This window comes from Coregonus clupeaformis, chromosome 30 (assembly GCF_020615455.1).
Source record: "Coregonus clupeaformis isolate EN_2021a chromosome 30, ASM2061545v1, whole genome shotgun sequence".
Classification (NCBI taxonomy): Eukaryota; Metazoa; Chordata; class Actinopteri; order Salmoniformes; family Salmonidae; genus Coregonus; species Coregonus clupeaformis.
In genome coordinates, this window is record NC_059221.1 from 16987307 (window position 1) to 17008434 (window position 21128).

The 21128-nt window shown below is 43.4% G+C and overlaps 1 protein-coding gene across 1 annotated transcript in view; it reads left to right on the top strand.

The window, feature by feature from the left end:
- The window catches only part of LOC121545765 (synaptotagmin-6-like), a 98301-nt gene that overhangs the window by 31757 nt on the left and 45416 nt on the right, over positions 1-21128 (top strand). The window lies entirely within an intron of this gene.

Here is a 21128-nt window from a genome sequence, read left to right on the forward strand (position 1 = left end):
AAAAATAAAATTACCTGGAAGCCAGCCGCACCAATGTGTCGGAGGAAATACTGTCGAACTGACGACCGAAGTCGACCGGCCCACCACAAGGAGTCGCTAGAGCACGATGAGACAAGGACATCCTGGCCGGCCAAACCCTCCCCTAACCCGAACGATGCTGGGCCAATTGTGCGCCGTCCCATTGGTCTCCCGGTAATGGCCGGCTGCGACACAGCCTGGGATCGAACCCGGACTGCAGTGGCACCTTAGCACACATTGTTGAATTTGCGATTTCCAACTTTTTGTGTAATGTTTGTGTCCAATGGCTGATGATCACCGACATTTTAACTATAATTTATCTTCATATGACAAGGATTGGGTCACGATCGTCGTATACAGAGGACCAATGCGCAGCGTTATTTGCGAACATGCTTTTATTATTGATACACGAACAAAATAACAAAAACGATACGTGACGTCCAACGGTGCAAAACACAAACCTACAACAGGAACAAGATCCCACAAACACTGTGGAAAAACAGACTGTTTAAATATGGTTCCCAATCAGAGACAACCAGCAACAGCTGACACTCGTTGCCTCTGATTGAGAACCACTCTGGCCAACATAGAAACACAATACAAGAACTATACCCTAGAAACACAAAACTAGAACAACATAAAGAACACTCACACCCTGGCTCAACATACAAGCGTCCCCAGAGCCAGGGCGTGACAGATTGAAAAGGATTTGCCAGTAGATTGCCGACTTGATGCATGACGATGACTGCTTGTCTAGCTTGCTAGCTAAGATTTTGAAAGTATGATGTTGACAGTCCAATCAAAACTAAGGTAGATGTAATGTGATTTGACGTCATTTTATCTGTGGCCAATGACCTTGAGCCTTCTTGGATGGGAACTTCTAATGTAACTCTATGGCAGCACCCAAGGGGCTTTAATTTTTTCTCTCTACCTGTAGATTTTGCGGTGACGTAGTGTCCCCATGAGTGACAGAACACTGAGCCAATCACAGAGCAACTAGAGAACATTACCAACCCCTACGCTCCGTATTTTCCGCTGGCTGCCCCACCACCACAGAAAGCACTGAGCTAGGCTGAAACACCTGCGTTTTGGAGCTGCCTTACTCAAGAAAGAAAAAAAGAGACCATGTTTGTATGCGGCTTTATTAACATTTTATTTTAAAAATATATATTGTTTGCAAACTGATATGTGACACATATTAATGCCAAAATAACATGCAAAACAGGTGGGGCTCAAAACAGGTGGCTCTGCCCCACCTTCACTGAATGACACGTCGCCACTGCTGGTACAGCAGCTGCACCGCCCTCATACATGTATGTGGATGGCCCAGTACATCACTGAGGGCGAGCTCCCTGCCCTCCAGGACATTTACTCCAGGCGGTGTCTGACGAAGGCCCAAAAGATCTTCAAGGACTCGAGTCACCTGAGCCACGGACTGTTCACTCTGTTACCATCTGGCAAGCGATATCGGAGCATCGGGTCTCGGACCAACAGGCTCAGAGACAGCTAGTACCACCAGGCCATCAGACTGCTGAACAGCTAATCCCAGCTGTCACCCTGCACAGACCTGCACCTTAGAGACTATTTGCACTGACTACCCACACATCCAACCCTCACACACAAACACATGTACACACTCAAACACCCATAAACACACACACCCACACACACTCAGAACTCACACACACACGCAAACATACACACACAGTCAACACTGCTGTTCTATTATACAGTATACTATTTATTCCAATGCGTGACCAAGTCACTACCCACTTTATATTTGTAAATACAGTACAAAGTAAATACAGTCCATTATTACTATGCATACTACCTCTCTTATTACTTGTTATTTTTGACCTGACTCCTTTTCTTGTTATTATTGAAGGATGTACTGCATTGTTGAGGGAGCTAGCACCTTTTATACCTACTGTGAACTGTATGTAACAAATAGATTTGTATTTACAAATATAAAGTGGGTAGTGACTTGGTCACACATTGGAATAAATAGTATACTGTATAATAGAACAGCAGTGTTGACTGAGTGTGTTTGTAGCTCAGTTGGTAGAGCATACAAAAATGTATGCACTCACTAAAACTGTAAATTGCTCTGGATAAGAGTGTCTGCTAAATGACTAAAATTTAAGAATTACATGGCCTGTATAGAAATACATGCATGCCTGTATCTCAACTAGAAGAATTGCATTATGCCCTCATTTTTCTCATTTACAACTCACATCAGTGCATTAAACCCAGCTCATTTACCCAGAGATGTAGATTAGGGCCTATGCTGCTGACAACGACACTGAGAGAGGTTGGGATTGTTGATTTGGCTCCAAGCAGACAGAGATTGCATCTCAAATGGCACCCTATTCACTTTATAACACAATACTTTTGACCACGGCCCAAATAGTGCACTATATAGGGAATGGGGTCCCATTTGGCACACAAACAGTCGATCTGTTCTGTTCCCCCATTATCAGAACTGCTCTATGCAGCCACGTCTGGTTGTAAGTGTTGCTGTCATGCTTAAAGCTGTAGCTCCAGCTAACCCTCTGGGGGTAAAACTCCTGCAATGCTCACTGAGTTGATGATGTAGAAACACTTACAGACGTGGGCTCCCACTTCGTCAACCACATTGATGTGCGACATTAGACACACTTGATTTCGTCTTAAAATGTTAATGTATCCAATCAACTTGGATTTGATCTTGGAGTAGGCAACATTTTGGTGAGACTTGAAGAAGATACCTTAGCCAAATCTAGCCCCTTCTTATTAGTGTTTTGGTGAGACTTGAGGATGACGCTATAGCCACATGTAGCCCACTCTTCTTACTTTGATTTGCTTGCAGTAAGGTGGTATGGTGTTATGGCTGTGGGCAGAGTGAAGTAAGAGAGCTGTTATTTACATGCACTGCATTAGAGCCCTGAGGGTAATAGTATGACAGTATAATGAAGAGGAGGTTAATATTGTCAACACCTTATTCGCTAATTGGATGAATATGTTGCATGCATGAAAGACCATAATTAGTTACAAAATACCACAGCTTTTTCAGGGGCAAGCCAAGGCTATACTGTATTACATGATGCTGGATGGTCAGAGGGTTGTCTATTGTTTAAGCTATGCAGCAGATAGCTTTATGTGTTATCATCACATAGGCCTACTATATAGTACTGTTATCATCTAACATTACGGAGTGGAACTGAAAAGCAGATTAAGCATGCTTTCATTTTATTCAATCATGTTTGATAAATACTTATAAATTCAATGCAATTGATATATATACAGTGGGGGAAAAAAGTATTTAGTCAGTCACCAATTGTGCAAGATCTCCCACTTAAAAAGATGAGAGAGGCCTGTAATTTTCACCATAGTTACACGTCAACTATGACAGACAAATTGAGAAGAAAAAAATCCAGAAAATCACATTGTAGGATTTATTTGCAAATTATGGTGGAAAATAAGTATTTGGTCACCTACAAACAAGCAAGATTTCTGGCTTTCACAGACCTGTAACTTCTTCTTTAAGAGGCTCCTGTCCTCCACTCGTTACCTGTATTAATGGCACCTGTTTGAACTTGTTATCAGTATAAAAGACACCTGTCCACAACCTCAAACAGTCACACTCCAAACTCCACTATGGCCAAGACCAAAGAGCTGTCAAAGGACACCAGAAACAAAATTGTAGACCTGCACCAGGCTGGGAAGACTGAATCTGCAATAGGTAAGCAGCTTGGTTTGAAGAAATCAACTGTGGGAGCAATTATTAGGAAATGGAAGACATACAAGACCACTGATAATCTCCCTCGATCTGGGGCTCCACGCAAGATCTCACCCCGTGGGGTCAAAATGATCACAAGAACGGTGAGCAGAAATCCCAGAACCACACGGGGGGGACCTAGTGAATGACCTGCAGAGAGCTGGGACCAAAGTAACAAAGCCTACCATCAGTAACACACTACGCCGCCAGGGACTCAAATCCTGCAGTGCCAGACGTGTCCCCCTGCTTAAGCCAGTACATGTCCAGGCCCGTCTGAAGTTTGCTAGAGTGCATTTGGATGATCCAGAAGAGGATTGGGAGAATGTCATGTGGTCAGATGAAACCAAAATATAACTTTTTGGTAAAAACTCAACTCGTCGTGTTTGGAGGACAAAGAATGCTGAGTTGCATCCAAAGAACACCATACCTACTGTGAAGCATGGGGGTGGAAACATCATGCTTTGGGGCTGTTTTTCTGCAAAGGGACCAGGACGACTGATCCGTGTAAAGGAAAGAATGAATGGGGCCATGTATCGTGAGATTTTGAAGGAGTGGCTTCGTAGGAGTGGCCTAGCCAGTCTCAGATCTCAACCCCATAGAAAATCTTTGGAGGGAGTTGAAAGTCTGTGTTGCCCAGCGACAGCCCCAAAACATCACTGCTCTAGAGGAGATCTGCATGGAGGAATGGGCCAAAATACCAGCAACAGTGTGTGAAAACAAAGAGTATATAACAAAGTATTGAGAAACTTTTGTTATTGACCAAATACTTATTTTCCACCATAATTTGCAAATAAATTCATTAAAAATCCTACAATGTGATTTTCTCGATTTTTTTTCCTCATTTTGTCTGTCATAGTTGACGTGTACCTATGATGAAAATTACAGGCCTCTCTCATCTTTTTAAGTGGGAGAACTTGCACAATTGGTGGCTGTCTAAATACTTTTTTCCCCCACTGTATACAGTGAGGGAAAAAAGTATTTGATCCCCTGCTGATTCTGTACGTTTGCCCACTGACAAAGAAATGATCAGTCTATAATTTTAATGGTTGGTTTATTTGAACAGTGAGAGACAGAATAACAACAAAAAAATCCAGAAAAACGCATGTCAAAAATTATAAATTGATTTGCATTTTAATGAGGGAAATAAATATTTGACCCCCTCTCAATCAGAAAGATTTCTGGCTCCCAGGTGTCTTTTATACAGGTAACGAGCTGAGATTAGGAGCACACTCTTAAAGGGAGTGCTCCTAATCTCAGCTTGTTACCTGTATAAAAGACACCTGTCCACAGAAGCAATCAATCAATCAGATTCCAAACTCTCCACCATGGCCAAGACCAAAGAGCTCTCCAAGGATGTCAGGGACAAGATTGTAGACCTACACAAGGCTGGAATGGGCTACAAGACCATCGCCAAGCAGCTTGGTGAGAAGGTGACAACAGTTCGTGTGATTATTCGCAAATGGAAGAAACACAAAATAACTGTCAATCTCCCTCTGCCTGGGGCTCCATGCAAGATCTCACCTCGTGGAGTTGCAATGATCATGAGAACGGTGAGGAATCAGCCCAGAACTACACGGGAGGATCTTGTCAATGATCTCAAGGCAGCTGGGACCATAGTCACCAAGAAAACATTTGGTAACACACTACGCTGTGAAGGACTGAAATCCTGCAGCACCCGCAAGGTCCCCCTGCTCAAGAAAGCACATATACAGGCCCGTCTGAAGTTTGCCAATGAACATCTGAATGATTCAGAGGAGAACTGGGTGAAAGTGTTGTGGTCAGATGAGACCAAAATCGAGCTCTTTGGCATCAACTCAACTCGCCGTGTTTAGAGGAGGAGGAATGCTGCCTATGACCCCAAGAACACCATCACCACCGTCAAACATGGAGGTGGAAACATTATGCTTTGGGGGTGTTTTTCTGCTAAGGGGACAGGACAACTTCGCATCAAAGGGACGATGGACGGGGCCATGTACCGTCAAATCTTGAGTGAGAACCTCCTTCCCTCAGCCAGGGCATTGAAAATGGGTCGTGGATGGGTATTCCAGCATGACAATGACCCAAAACACACGGCCAAGGCAACAAAGGAGTGGCTCAAGAAAAAGCACATTAAGGTCCTGGAGTGGCCTAGCCAGTCTCCAGACCTTAATCCCATAGAAAATCTGTGGAGGGAGCTGAAGGTTCACTGATCATGTCTTTGCAAACGTACACAATCAGCAGGGGATCAAATACTTTTTTCCCTCACTGTACGTATATTACTCTTACTCAAGATACAGTACCAGTCAAAAGTTTGGACACACCTACTCGTTCAAGGGTTTTTCTTAATTTTTACTATTTTCTACATTGTAGAATAATAGTGAAGACATCACATCTATGAAATAACACATATGGAATCATGTAGTAACCAAAAAAGTGTTAAACAAATCAAAATATATTTTATATTTGAGATTCTTCAAAGTAGCCACCCTTTGCCTTGATGACAGCTTTGCACACTCTTGGCATTCTCTCAACCAGCTTCATGAGGTAGTCACCTGGAATTATTTTTAATTAACAGGTGTGCCTTGTTAAAAGTTAATTTGTGGAATTTCTTTCCTTCTTAATGCGTTTGAGCCAATCAGTTGTGTTATGACAAGGTAGGGGTGGTATACAGAAGATAGCCCTATTTGGTAAAATACCAAGTCCATATTATGGCAAGAACAGCTTAAATAAGCAAAGAGAAACAACAGTCCATCATTACTTTAAGACATGAAGGTCAGTCAAAATGTCAAGTGCAGTCGCAAAAACCATCAAGCGCTATTATGAAACTGGCTCTCATGAGGACCGCCACAGGAAAGGAAGACCCAGAGTTACCTCTGCTGCAGAAGATAAGTTCATTAGAGTTACCAGCCTCAGAAATTGCAGCCCAAATAAATGCTTCACAGAGTTGAAGTAACAGACACATCTCAACATCAACTGTTCAGAGAAGACTGCGTGAATCAGGCCTTCATGGTCAAATTGCTGCAAATAAACCACTACTAAAGGACACCAATAAGAAGAAGAGAGTTGCTTGGGCCAAGAATCACGAGCAATGGACATTAGACCGGTGGAAATCTGTCCTTTGGTCTGATGAGTCCAAATTTGAGAGTTTTGGTTCCAACCGCCGTGTCTTTGTGAGACGCAGAGTAGGTGAACGGATGATCTCCGCATGTGTGGTTTCCACCGTGAAGGATGGAGGAGGAGGTGTGATGGCATGGGGGTGCTTTGCTGGTGACACTGTCAGTGACTTATTTAGAATTCAAGGCATACTTAACCAGTATGGCTACCACAGCATTCTGCAGCGATACGTCATCCCATCTGGTTTGCGCTTAGTGGGACTATCATTTGTTTTCAACAGGACAATGACCCAACACACCTCCAGGTTGTGTAAGGGCTATTTGACCAAGAAGGAGAGTGATGGAGTGCTGCATCAGATGACCTGGCCTCCACAATCACCCGACCTCAACCCAATTGAGATGGTTTGGGATGAGTTGGACCGCAGAATTAAGGAAAAGCAGCCAACAAGTGCTCAGCATATGTGGGAACTCCTTCAAGACTCCAGGACATTCCAGGTGAATCTGGTTGAGAGAATGCCAAGAGTGTGCAAAGCTGTCATCAAGGCAAAGGGTGGCTACTTTGAAGAAACTAAAATCTAAAATAGATTTGGATTTGTTTAACACTTTTTTGGTTACTACATGATTCCATATGTGTTATTTCATAGTTTTGATGTCTTCACTATTATTCTATAATGTAGAATATAGTAAAAAATTAAGAAAAACCCTTGAATGAGTAGGTGTGTACAAACCTTTGACTGGTACTGTATATGTAATGTTCATGTTCAATACTTTGTTGTAAATTAAGTTCACAGAAACTGGGTTACTCAGTGCATCTTGTACATCAGGCACCATTGGCCCTTTAATTTCCTGTAATCTTTCCTGGTTCCTATTCAGTGCTTAAAGTCCCATTACCCTCCCGAGTTGTGCAGTGGTCTAAGGCACTGCATCGCAGTGCTAGCTGTGCCACTAGAGATCCTGGTTTGAATCCAGGCTCTGCTGTAGCCGGCCACAACCGGGAGACCAATGGGGAGGCGCACAATTGGCCCAGCGTCATCCAGGGTAGGGGAGGGAATGGCCGGCATGGAGGTAGCTCAGTTGGTAGAGCATGGCATTTGTAACGCCAGGGTTGTGGGTTTGATTCCCATGGGGGGCCAGTATGAAAATAAAAAAGAATAATGTATGCTCTGGATAAATAATGAATTAAAAAATATAAATAATGTAAGTCGCTCTGGATAAATGACAAAAATGTAAATGTAAACTGTCCCCTGAGGAAACGTTACCCCAAAAGAGTGTGTGTGTACCTGTGCATGCAAAGAAGCTTGATCCTGTTTACGAGTGAGCCAGAGCATTTAAAGGACTCCTTAACAGCTTCTACCCCCAATCCATAAGACTGCTGAACAATTAATCAAATGGCCACCTGGACTATTTACATTGACACCCCCCTCCTTTGTTTTTACACTGCTGCTACTCGCTGTTTATTATCTATGCATAGGTCACTTTACCCCTACCTACATGTACAAAATACCTAGTCTAACCCCGCACATTGACTCGGTACCGGTACCCCCTGTATATAGCCTCGTTATTGTTATTTTATTGTGTTACCTTTTACTTTAGTTTATTTAGTAAACGTTTTCTTAACTCTTTCTTGAACTGCATTGTTGGTTACGGGCTTGTAAGTAAGCAGCACGGTAAGGTCTACACCTGTTGTATTCGGCGCATGTGACAAATAAAATGTGATTTGTGTTACATTAAAGCTAATGACAAAATGTTTGTCTCACTTGCACAAAGACAAAGCGTAGGGGCAATTTAAGGTTTGTTGTGACATTTCATTTCTTGATTGTATTAGACCTCTGTGCAAATCGGCTACAGCCTGAAGTGATGTTACCCAAGCTGACAGGAATTGATGGAATGACCTTCCAGCTTGTCAAACTGCTGAAAACCTCTCCATGGGACACTGAGAAACACGTGGAAAGAGACAGTTGTGCCTCTATGATGAATTTCTCACTGATGTTCTACATACAAAACACTAAGGTTGCGTGGCCACAAGAGATTTGTCAAGCATACTAAAGGAAGGGTACCTTGGGAAACATTCTCTAACCCACAGAACACAGATTTGTATAACTGACGTGTGGTTGAAGGTCTGAGTAGAATCAGTGTCCAGTATCCTCACATGGTATCGTAGCCACTGGGGTCCATTTCTGTTCATCAACGTGATGGAGAGATGAATTTACAATGCATAATGTAAAGGTATTGGTTATATACAGCTCATTGGTCACCATAGCAACACCCACCCGTAGTATGCGCTCCAGCAGGTATATCTCACTGGTCATCCCCAAAGCCAACACCTCCTTTGGCCACCATTCCTTCCAGTTCTCTGCTGCCAATGACTGGAACGAACTGCAAAAATCTCTGAAGCTGGAGACTTATCTCCCTCACTAACTTTAAGCATCAGTTGTCAGAGCAGCTTACCGATCACTGCACCTGTACCCAGCCCATCTGTAATTAGCCCACCCAACTACCTCATCCCCATATTGTTATTTATTTTGCTCATTTACATTTTAGTCATTTAGCAGACGCTCTTATCCAGAGCAACTTACAGTTAGTGAGTGCATACTGGCCCCCCGAGTCATACTGGCCCCGCATGGGAATTGAACCCACAACCCTGGCGTTGCAAACAACATGCTCTACCAACTGAGCTACATGGGACATTTTCACCCCAGTATCTCTATTTGCACATCATCTTCTGCACATCTATCACTCCAGTGTTAATACAGTGAGGGAAAAAAGTATTTGATCCCCTGCTGATTTTGTACGTTTGCCCACTGACAAAGAAATGATCAGTCTATAATTTTAATGGTAGGCTTATTTGAACAGTGAGAGACAGAATAACAACAAAGAAATCCAGAAAACGCATGTCAAAAATGTTATAAATTGATTTGCATTTTAATGAGGGAAATAAGTATTTGACCCCCTCTCAATCAGAAAGATTTCTGGCTCCCAGGTGTCTTTTATACAGGTAACGAGCTGAGATTAGGCGCACACTCTTAAAGGGAGTGCTCCTAATCTCAGTTTGTTACCTGTATAAAAGACACCTGTCCACAGAAGCAATCAATCAGATTCCAAACTCTCCACCATGGCCAAGACCAAAGAGCTCTCCAAGGATGTCAGGGACAAGATTGTAGACCTACACAAGGCTGGAATGGGCTACAAGACCATCGCCAAGTAGCTTGGTGAGAAGGTGACAACAGTTGGTGCGATTATTCGCAAATAGAAGAAACACAAAAGAACTGTCAATCTCCCTCGGCCTGGGGCTCCATGCAAGATCTCACCTCGTGGAGTTGCAATGATCATGAGAACGGTGAGGAATCAGCCCAGAACTACAAGGGAGGATCTTGTCAATGATCTCAAGGCAGCTGGGACCATAGTCACCAAGAAAACAATTGGTAACACACTACGCCGTGAAGGACTGAAATCCTGCAGCGCCCGCAAGGTCCCCCTGCTCAAGAAACCACATATACATGCCCGTCTGAAATTTGCCAATGAACATCTGAATGATTCAGAGGAGAACTGGGTGAAAGTGTTGTGGTTAGATGAGACCAAAATGGAGCTCTTTGGCATCAACTCAACTCGCCGTGTTTGGAGAAGGAGGAATGCTGCCTATGACCCCAAGAACACCATCCCCACCGTCAAACATGGAGGTGGAAACATTATGCTTTCAAGGTGTTTTTCTGCTAAGGGGACAGGCCAACTTCAGCACATCAAAGGGACGATGGACGGGGCCAAGTACCGTCAAATCTTGGGTGAGAACCTCCTTCCCTCAGCCAGGGCATTGAAAATGGGTCGTGGATGGGTATTCCAGCATGACAATGACCCAAAACACATGGCCAAGGCAACAAAGAAGTGGCTCAAGAAGAAGTACATTAAGGTCCTGGAGTGGCCTAGCCAGTCTCCAGACCTTAATCCCATAGAACATCTGTGGAGGGAGCTGAAGGTTCGAGTTGCCAAACATCAGCCTCGAAACCTTAATGACTTGGAGAAGATCAGCAAAGAGGAGTGGAACAAAATCTCTTCTGAGATGTGTGCAAACCTGGTGGCCAACTACGAGAAACATATGACCTCTGTGATTGCCAACAAGGGTTTTGCCACCAAGTACTAAGTCATGTTTTGCAGAGGGGTCAAATAATTATTTCCCTCATTAAAATGCAAATCAATTTATAACATTTTTGACATGCGCTTTTCTGGATTTTTTTGTTGTTATTCTGTCTCTCACTGTTCAAATAAACCTACCATTAAAATTATAGACTGATCATGTCTTTGTCAGTGGGCAAACTTACAAAATCAGCAGGGGATCAAATACTTTTTCCCCCTCACTGTACTAAATTGTAATTATTTGCACTACGGCCTATTTATTGCCTTACCTCCATAACTTACTACATTTGCACACACTGTATATAGATTTTCTATTGTGTTTTTGATTGTACTTTTTGTTTATCCCATATGTAACTCTGTTGTTTTTAATCGCACTGCTTTGCTTTATCTTGGCCAGGTCGCAGTTGTAAATGAGAACTTGTTCTCAACTGGCTTACCTGGTTAAATAAAGGTTAAATAAAAATAAAATAAAAAAATACATCCGGATCTTGGATTGTCATTTAGCTGTGTTGATCTTGGGTAATTTACGACTTACATTTTACGTAAATGCTGGATTTATGAAAATATGTTAACCTGCTCATTGGCTTTGCTGTTTTTAGTAATTTTGTTTGGATATGTAGCATTCCAAAACATAACATACTGTAAAAATCACAGTATTGCACTTTACATTATCAGCATCTAAAACATATGAAAAACCAGTCAAGCCAATTTACAAACTGTCAATAATGACCTGGGCTCAGTTTAGGAAATTCCTTCATGTTAATATATCACAGATGGCAATTCATTTTCAGGCAGATGATTGTCTTCTCCACAAGGTAATCCGCAATGAGGCGTGTAATTAAGAACATGATAAGGACGGTGCTACTTGCCATAATGGGTGTCTTAGTTTAGGCTGTCACTGACTAAACAAATGAAAAACTGATGCTCTCAAACCGGTCAGATTATGACAAGTACATTAGAAGAGGATAGTAATTAACTGCTCCACCGAATAGTTTATGAGTTCAACTTTAGATTCTCAGAATGATTTCTAGTAATAAGATGTTCCTGTAACATAGATTTAAGTGTTCTGAGAATATTCTAGCAATGCACAGAGAAGCCCAGGAGCATGTTGAATTAGTCAGGAAATGAAACATAATGTGTGACTAAAAATAGTCAAATCAAGCTTGAAAATGTCTCCTCTATTGTTAATATCAGTTTAGTGTGAACCCCTTTTAACTCCACCCAACACAGGATTTAATGTTCTCCAGCACACATGGGACCCACCCTTGGCCCTTCTCTACTAACCCCTCTACTGCTATGGGACAAAATAGGGACGGGGAAAGACAGACAAGACAGCATATAGAAAGGGTAGGGATAGGTTCTCGATTTCTAGGGGATTTCTAGGCCCCAACAAGAACCACATCCCCACATATTAAAATAAACGTATGTATGGCAATATCTAGATCCGCATAGCTCCCTGTCCTTGAACTCGCCCGGTCTGAGACTCTGCTTGGCAACGTCACTGATGGCCCACCTCTGGTGCTAAACGAGAGGAAGACAGACGGCAGGGAAACCTGCTGACAATAGTGGCTTTCAGTGGCGTGGGAAAACTGCCCGGAGAGAGAAAGAGTAGTGTAGGGGAGCGGAGCTAAAGCTCCTAGATGTGCATTGTACCAATGCCTCGCTTGATCCTCTGCTCTCGGATCACCACTCAGCTCCACAGCCCCAGCTCGTCGTCAGATCAGCCGCCCACTTCCTCACTCGAATTCGCCAGGAAGACTTCTCGTCCTGCAGACACTGGTCCAGTGCGATCACAGCAAACACCCAAACAGACACTTGCATAGGGGCCCGATGCCCAAAGAGAGACATTCTCCGCTCAACTCCCAGCCCCGAACACCACAAAACACAGGGCTTTTAAAGGAAATTACAGCCAATCCCCAGCTACCTGTCTGATTAGCTATCTCGCTGCAGGTGCGTCTGATCACACCAGCACCGCCACCCACTTATCCACTTATCTACCAATCCATCTCGTGACATTATCATACAATCAAATTGGACCAAACGGAAACATATACTTATGCTTTCTGTTAGTTGTTATTATGTTTTGTGCCTGGTTTGTTAATACAGTTAAGCTTCCAAATTAACCACTCATTCCTTTAATTGACTGTGTTAAATAACACTAATATGTGAGAACAATATTTTTTATGAACAAATTTTGGCGTTATAATAAGGTTGGTAGCAACATTGAAAATCGTTCTGGAAATCAGTTGCAGCTCAAGTCAAAATCCACAATGCAACGCTCTCTCTATGGGCTGGCTGTCTAGCTAGCTAGGATTCGTCGACAGTCTGCTGGGTGGGGTGTTATACGTTCCTTTATTCATTGAATTCCTATCTCCTTTCTATAATATCTCTGGCAACAGCACCATGCAATGCACCCTGGACTAAAGAGGCAGACAAATAGGAAGAATGTGCTATACCCTCCATTAAATTACACATTTCTCAAGGTAGGAATATCAATGTATGATAGACGTTTTGGCGATCTAAAAGTTGTATTCCTATTCACTTCCAGTGTAGTGAGCGCGACTTTACCACAGTGCTACGTCATACCGGACGGATTTCTACCTGCTTGAACTCCAATAACTCAGATACACATGAAAACATGAAATGACACAGGGAATCGATAGAACATCACTCAGAGATGCACAAAAACAACATAACATTCAAAATCTGTGAACCTTTCCTTTAACACCAAAACAACACAGTTTTTCCCAAACGAAGAGCACTTTAAATGGAGAGATGTTCAGTATTTCCGTGTAATTTGCCCTTATAATGGTACTGCTGATTGAATTCAGTTTCAAGTGGCACTCCTCTTCCCAATTTAGGTATACAGCTCGAAATACAAATCACGCTCATCACAACAACAGGGGACTAAAACGAACAGACAATGCATGATTATGAATCTGTGGTAGTGTATACGACGCAGAAACAGTGTCCATGCAATCTGGTGTGGGGTCTATAGGGTTAGAGTGAGGCTGGTCAGTGGGTTCAGTGCTAGAGATGTCCTTTGCATTCAGAGCAGATAGGATAGGTCAATAAAGACATGTGATGACAATGTATTGATATTGTCCCATTGTTTCTCATTTTTTTGTTGGTTTCATGGTCAATTAAGACATGGCAAATGTAATAATTGAAATTGTGTGATCTACTGCTTAAATCTTTAAATGACAACTGCTCTGCAATGAAATATCCCAAAAATATTGTAGGCCTATTTCTTTAGATAAAATGTTTTTATCAACCAGGGCTCACATGCATTGGAATAAACAAACACTGTAACAAGGTAGAATATCCATGCCTTAGTCTTTTCGCTTTCTATGAAAAAAAAACCTTGGTAGAGAAGATGAGTAATGTTAATGTCAGGGACTGCAGCATTGCTGTAGTCACAATGTCACATATAAACTACAGTGTCCGCTTCAGTGGTTTCCCTGGTAATTCATATCGCAGATTACCTTCACCTGTGAGCAACACTGAATTAATTGCAGATTTGTTTGCTCATGTACTATAATACAGGCTGGTGTGAGACATATCACAGGGCCATTACAGCTTTCACTGATGACATTTGGAATGAATAGACCCCCCCTTGTCTATTGTCAATCAGTGTGTTTCAGAAATTCACAGTTTGTTCCAAACGCTGTTTAGAGATAAACATTGGAGAGATATTGTAGCTCTAAATCCCCTGAAATGAAAGGACTGTAGACATTAAAGCCACCCCCATCCTCCATTTTGTATGAACTCCGTCTTATCATGCCCTTCTTTCTCTAATCTCTGCAGCGCCTCAGCCCTCATTCCCTTTCCTACTTGGGTCTGTCCTCTACTTTTTCTCTCCTTTCCCAAGTTAACACACTGGTCTGGCGTGGGCTTTGTCAACAGATCAGAAGGATTTTGAAGGAGGCTATATTCAATCTCTCGAAAGGCGTCTTTGAACAACTGAGTGGATTTCGATTTCGATTTGTATTCTCAGAGAGCCCCTTCAGTTCCCTGAAGAACACATCTCAACCCTGGGCTGAGCTTTCCCTTTGAACCTCTGTTCTTTAGATTCCTGTGGTGGGGTTTCACGTACAGAGTGATCTGCAAGCCGTTCATGCCTAAAATGACAGAGGCTGATGATGTATGGTTCATTAGAAAGATGAATGGTTTGGAGCTATATCCTTAGTGAGGCCTGACCCGGAGATGTGCCCATAATTCTACTATGTATTCAGGGCAGAGCTCCTTCCCTCTACTCAGATTGGCAAGCCCCATGCTTCCTCCATGATCAACTGACAGGTACCATGTTGAATCTCTAGCTACAAATACACAATAAAAGAGGCAATTAAATCCATGCACAGTTGCAGATCATGAATCAGGCAGCACACCACTAGCACATGGCACATCCTCTCTACAAGGCAGGGTTACTTAACTGTCCCTATGAGTCATTTCAAGTTGATAGGAAGTACGCTTGGAGAATAAATTATAATACCTGCTACTAAGTGAGACATTGTTAATAGGATGGCTTGTCGTCAAGTTTAGTCATGGATTGTATTCAGCCAGTGAATGTGCTTCATACATGGAACTGTAAAGGGTTCAATATAAAACCCTTTTGTAGTCTATACCTTTTTCAGAAAAAGGTTCTATATACCCTACGAGGGTTCTACAGGTAACTGCCAAAATAAAGGAAACGCCAACATAAAGTGTCTTAATTGGGCGTTGGGCCACCACGAGCCGCGAGAACAGCTTCAATGCGCCTTGGCATAGATTCTACAAGTGTCTGGAACTCTATTGGAGGGATGCGACACCATTCTTCCACGAGAAATTCCATCATTTAGTGTTTTGCTGATGGTGGTGGAAAACGCTGTCCCAGGCGCCGCTCCTGAATCTCCCATAAGTGTTCAATAGGGTTGAGATCTAGTAACTGAGACACACACACACACACACACCCTTTAACCCATAAGAGTCTAAGGGGGGGGTTAGGGTTAGGGGGGGTTCTATTAAGCTATATGGAATTGTTTTAAGAAGGACCAAGGATCATTTTGCTATTTGATTTTGAATTTTAAGACCCCTTCAAAATATGAAAAGAAAATATGAAAACATTATTTTATGAAACATTTTATTTGGCCTTACTGCTATTAGCCCATACAAATGACAAACACATTGAATAACATATTCACTACATGGAACAAATGTCACGAATTCAGCCGAGGCTGCCCCTCCTCCTTGCTCAGGCAGGTTTCGGCGTTCGTCGTCACCAGCTTACTAGCCACTACCGCTCCATCACACCATGTGTCTTGTCTTGTCTTGTCAATCACACACACCTGGTACTCATTCCCTCATTAGTCTGTGTATAAGTGTTCCCTCTGCCCCCTTGTCCTTTGTGAGTGATTGTTCATTGTGTGAGTGAGTGGCTCGGTTGAGCTACTCTTTCCTTGTATGTAGCTGAGGTGGATTTTTCCCTTGTGCTAGTTTCGTTTTGACGCTTGCTGCGCTTTATTCATGTACACTGAATAAACTCTGGATTTCGGTGTTTTACCTCCTGCGCCTGACTCCGTCATTCACACCTCATCACAACAACAGATAGTCCCAAATAAATATCAAAAGGAAGTTTGTTCTGAAGTGTCTCTCCTATATCTGAGCGATATAAGAAATATCATGTTTACATGTATTTAGCCCCAGATTTCTGGCATTAAATAGTGTCCATATATACTTCCATTCATTTCTTAAACTGGTACCGGGGGACCTTCAGTCGAGTCTTGTGAGGCCTGTGGGCGTCCTAGAGCAAAACAACCAACATGTCTCACCTTTGCACAGAGGGGTCATATTAGTTCGGACGCTACAGACAGAAGTTGGCAGATCGGCTGTACCAACTTCAGATGAGTCTCCTGACACTTGTGGAGGTCATAAAGTAAAACGGAGAACACCATAGTGTTCGTGAGAGTCTGATCTTTCCATAATAGTTTGTAGGCCAAAATGTTCGGACTCTACAGACGATTTTGTGAGAAGACCGATTTTCGGGACGTCTCATGGTCCGACAAACACCGCTCTGACATCTCTAGCTTAAACTGACAGATTTGTATGGAGATTTTTGTATTATTCTAAATTATGCTAATTTCAGACCCCTCTTTCAAAGTGGGCGTTTTTATACACTAAGCATGGTGGGATGTTAATTGCTTAATTAACTCAGGAACCACACGTGTGGAAGGACCTGCTTTCAATATACTTTGTATCTGGCAGACATATCAGTATGGATGACGGATCACCACCTCAAGCTGAACCTCGGCAAGACGGAGCTGCTCTTCCTCCCGGGGAAGGACTGCCCGTTCCATGATCTCGCCATCACGGTTGACAACTCCGTTGTGTCCTCCTCCCAGAGTGCGAAGAGCCTTGGCGTGACCCTGGACAACACCCTGTCGTTCTCCGCTAACATCAAGGCGGTGACCCGATCCTGTAGGTTCATGCTCTACAACATTCGGAGAGTACGACCCTGCCTTACACAGGAAGCGGCACAGGTCCTAATCCAGGCACTTGTCATCTCCCGTCTGGATTACTGCAACTCGCTGTTGGCTGGGCTCCCTGCCTGTGCCATTAAACCCTACAACTCATCCAGAATGCCGCAGCCCGTCTGTTGTTCAACCTTCCCAAGTTCTCTCACGTCACCCCGCTCCTCCGCACACTCCACTGGCTTCCAGTTGAAGCTTGCATCTGCTACAAGACCATGGTGCTTGCCTACGGAGCTGTGAGGGGAACGCACCTCCGTACCTTCAGGCTCTGATCAGTCCCTACACCCAAACGAGGGCACTGCGTTCATCCACCTCTGGCCTGCTGGCTCCCTACCTCTGCGGAAGCATAGTTCCCGCTCAGCCCAGTCAAAACTGTTCGCTGCTCTGGCACCCCAATGGTGGAACAAGCTCCCCTCACGACGCCAGGACAGCGGAGTCACTCACCACCTTCCGGAGACATTTGAAACCCCACCTCTTTAAGGAATACCTGGGATAGGATAAAGTAATCCTTCTACCCCCCCTTTTACTCCAACCCCCAAAAAACCAAAAAAAAAAAACATTGTAAAGTGGTTATCCCACTGGCTATAAGGTGAATGCACCTATTTGTAAGTCGCTCTGGATAAGAGCGTCTGCTAAATGACGTAAATGTAATGTAAATGTATCCCTTATTTACTCAAGTGTTTCCTTTATTTTGGCAGTCACCTGTATATAGAACCTTATAAGGTGCCATATATGAAGCAAGTGATAGAACCCTTTTTGGTTCTATATAGAACCCTTTTTTCTAAGAGTGTACTAAACCTACAATATTCTGGAATATTCAATTTTTGGACTGAGGGCTGAGGCTTTGACTCAGCTTTGTCATTGACCTATCACTTCAAACGCACGGTCGTGCCTTCACTGTCCTGTCAAGTGTCAGTCCAGCTGTTGTCAGCTCACTGTCATAAGGTCCCTGCTCTTTTGAACTTCTCTGTCATGAATAGTTTATGTAATACAATAAATAGCACATTTGACTCCATATTTACATTTAAGTAATTTAGCAGACGCTCTTATCCAGAGCGACTTACAGTTAGTGAGTGCATGCATTTTCATACTGGCCCCCCGTGGGAAACGAACCCACAACCCTGGCGTTGCAAGCGCCATGCTCTACCAACTGAGCTACAGGGGACCATATCAACATAATATAGTATAACATATTTCTCAGATGCTCTGTGCATTGACCTGTCTATTTTCAATTAGAGGTGCATTTTCATTACATTTTAAACATGTTTGGTGCTGCTGTGAGTAGAAAGGCAAGGACATCGTCCATTTTTACATCTAGTAGAACAACATTTATTTGTTGAGCAGTATCCTTCAAAATGCCTGTGTCTCCAGTAGCCACTGTTTCTAGGAGTTTGCAATGTTTGATGATGTGATCTTGTGTATTAATCAGTGTACTAGGCATTGGTGTTGGTGTACATACTGTACTGTAGACCCAAGATGGTAAATGAAACTTGCAGTGCTTCTAATCTCTGCTCTGACACCACTGAGTAATGTTCACCATAGCGGTTATTACCCTGTAGTAATGTATAGTGTGTGTGTGTGTGTGTGTGTGTGTATGTGTGTCTGCAGCATGTTGGCAATATGTCAGCAGAGACTCCTCCAAGCATGCCATGCAATAGTAGTCGTAGTTGGTGTGTCGTACATGAGACTAGGTTGCATTTTAATCCAAACTTTAACGCTTACGTCTCCAGAGGGAGATTCCACTGCAATGTTAGCAGTTAATGTAAGCTGCTAAGGGATGTTCCTCTCACCTACTCCTTCAGTACAAAATCCTATTTTAAGGGTCCCAGTGTGAGCACCTGCTAACCTTATCATTAAATAATCTTTGGGAGAAAATGGGAGTGGCAATATCGTCCGCTATTATCCTCAGTAATTTTCCATCCAAGTTGTCAGACCCCGGTGACTTGTCATTGTTGATAGACAACAATACTTTTTTCACCTCTTCCACATTTACTTTACGGAATTCAAAATTACAGCGCTTGTCTTTCATAATTTGGTCAGATATACTTGGATGTGTAGTGTCAGCGTTTGTTGCTGGTATGTCATGCCTAAGTTTGCTAATCTTGCCAATAAAAAAATGGTTAAAGTAGTTGGCAGTATCAGTGGGTTTTGTGATGAATGAGCCATCTGATTCAATGAATGATGGAGCATAGTTTGCCTTTTTGCCCAAAATGTCATTTAAGGTGCTCCGAAGCTTTTTACTATCATTCTTTATGTCATTTATCTTTGTTTCATAGTGTAGGTCAACATTCACAAGGCCGCAGGGCCAGACAGATTACCATGACGTGTACTCCGAGCATATAATGACCAACTGGCAAGTGTCTTCACTGACATTTTCAACATGTCCCTGACTGAGTCTGTAATACCAACATGTTTCAAGCAGACCACCATAGTCCCTGTGCCCAAGGACACTAAGATAACCTGCCTAAATGACTACCGACCCGTAGCACTCACATCTGTAGCCATGAAGTGCTTTGAAAGGCTGGTCATGGCTCACATCAACACCATTATCCCAGAAACCCTAGACCCACTCCAATTTGCATACCGCCCCAACAGATCCACAGATGATGCAAACTCCACACTGCCCTTTCGCACCTGGACAAGAGGAACACCTACGTGAGAATGCTATTCATTGACTACAGCTCAGCGTTCAACACCATAGTGCCCTCAAAGCTCATCACTAAGCTAAGGATCCTGGGACTAAACACCTCCCTCTGCAACTGGATCCTGGACTTCCTGACGGGCCGCCCCCAGGTGGTAAGGGTAGGTAACAACACGTCTGCCACGCTGATCTTCAACACGGGGACCTCAGGGGTGCGTGATCAGTCCCCTCCTGTACTCCCTGTTCACCCATGACTGCATGGCCAGGCACGACTCCAACACCATCATTAAGTTTGCCGACGACACAACAGTGGTAGGACTGATCACCGACAACGATGAGACAGCCTATAGGGAGGAGGTCAGAGACATGGCCGTGTGGTGCCAGGATAAAAACCTCTCCCTCAACGTGATCTAGATCAAGGAGATGATTGTGGACTACAGGAAAAAAAAGATGACTGAGCACGCCCCCATTCTCATCGACGGGGCTGTAGTGGAACAGGTTGAGAGCTTCAAGTTCCTTGGTGTCCACATCACCAACGAACTATCTTGGTCCAAACACACCAAGACAAAACCTATTCCCCCTCAGGAGACTGAAAATATTTGGCATGGGTCCTCAGATCCTCAAAAAGTTATACAGCTGCACTATCGAGAGCATCCTGACTGGTTGCATCACCGCCTGGAATGGCAACTGCTCGGCCTCCGACCGCAAGGCACTACAGAGGGTAGTGCGTACGGCCCAGTACATCACTAGGGTCAAGCTTCCTGCCATCCAGGACCTCTATACCAGGCGGTGTCAGAGGAAGGCCCTAAAAATTGTCAAAGACTCAAGCCACCCTAGTCATAGACTGTTCTCTCTGCTACCGCACGGCAAGCGGTACCGGAGCGCCAAGTCTAGGTCCAAAAGGCTTCTCAACAACTTCTACCCCCAAGCCATAAGACTCCTGAACAGCTAATCATGGCTACCTGGACTATTTGCACTGCTAGTTT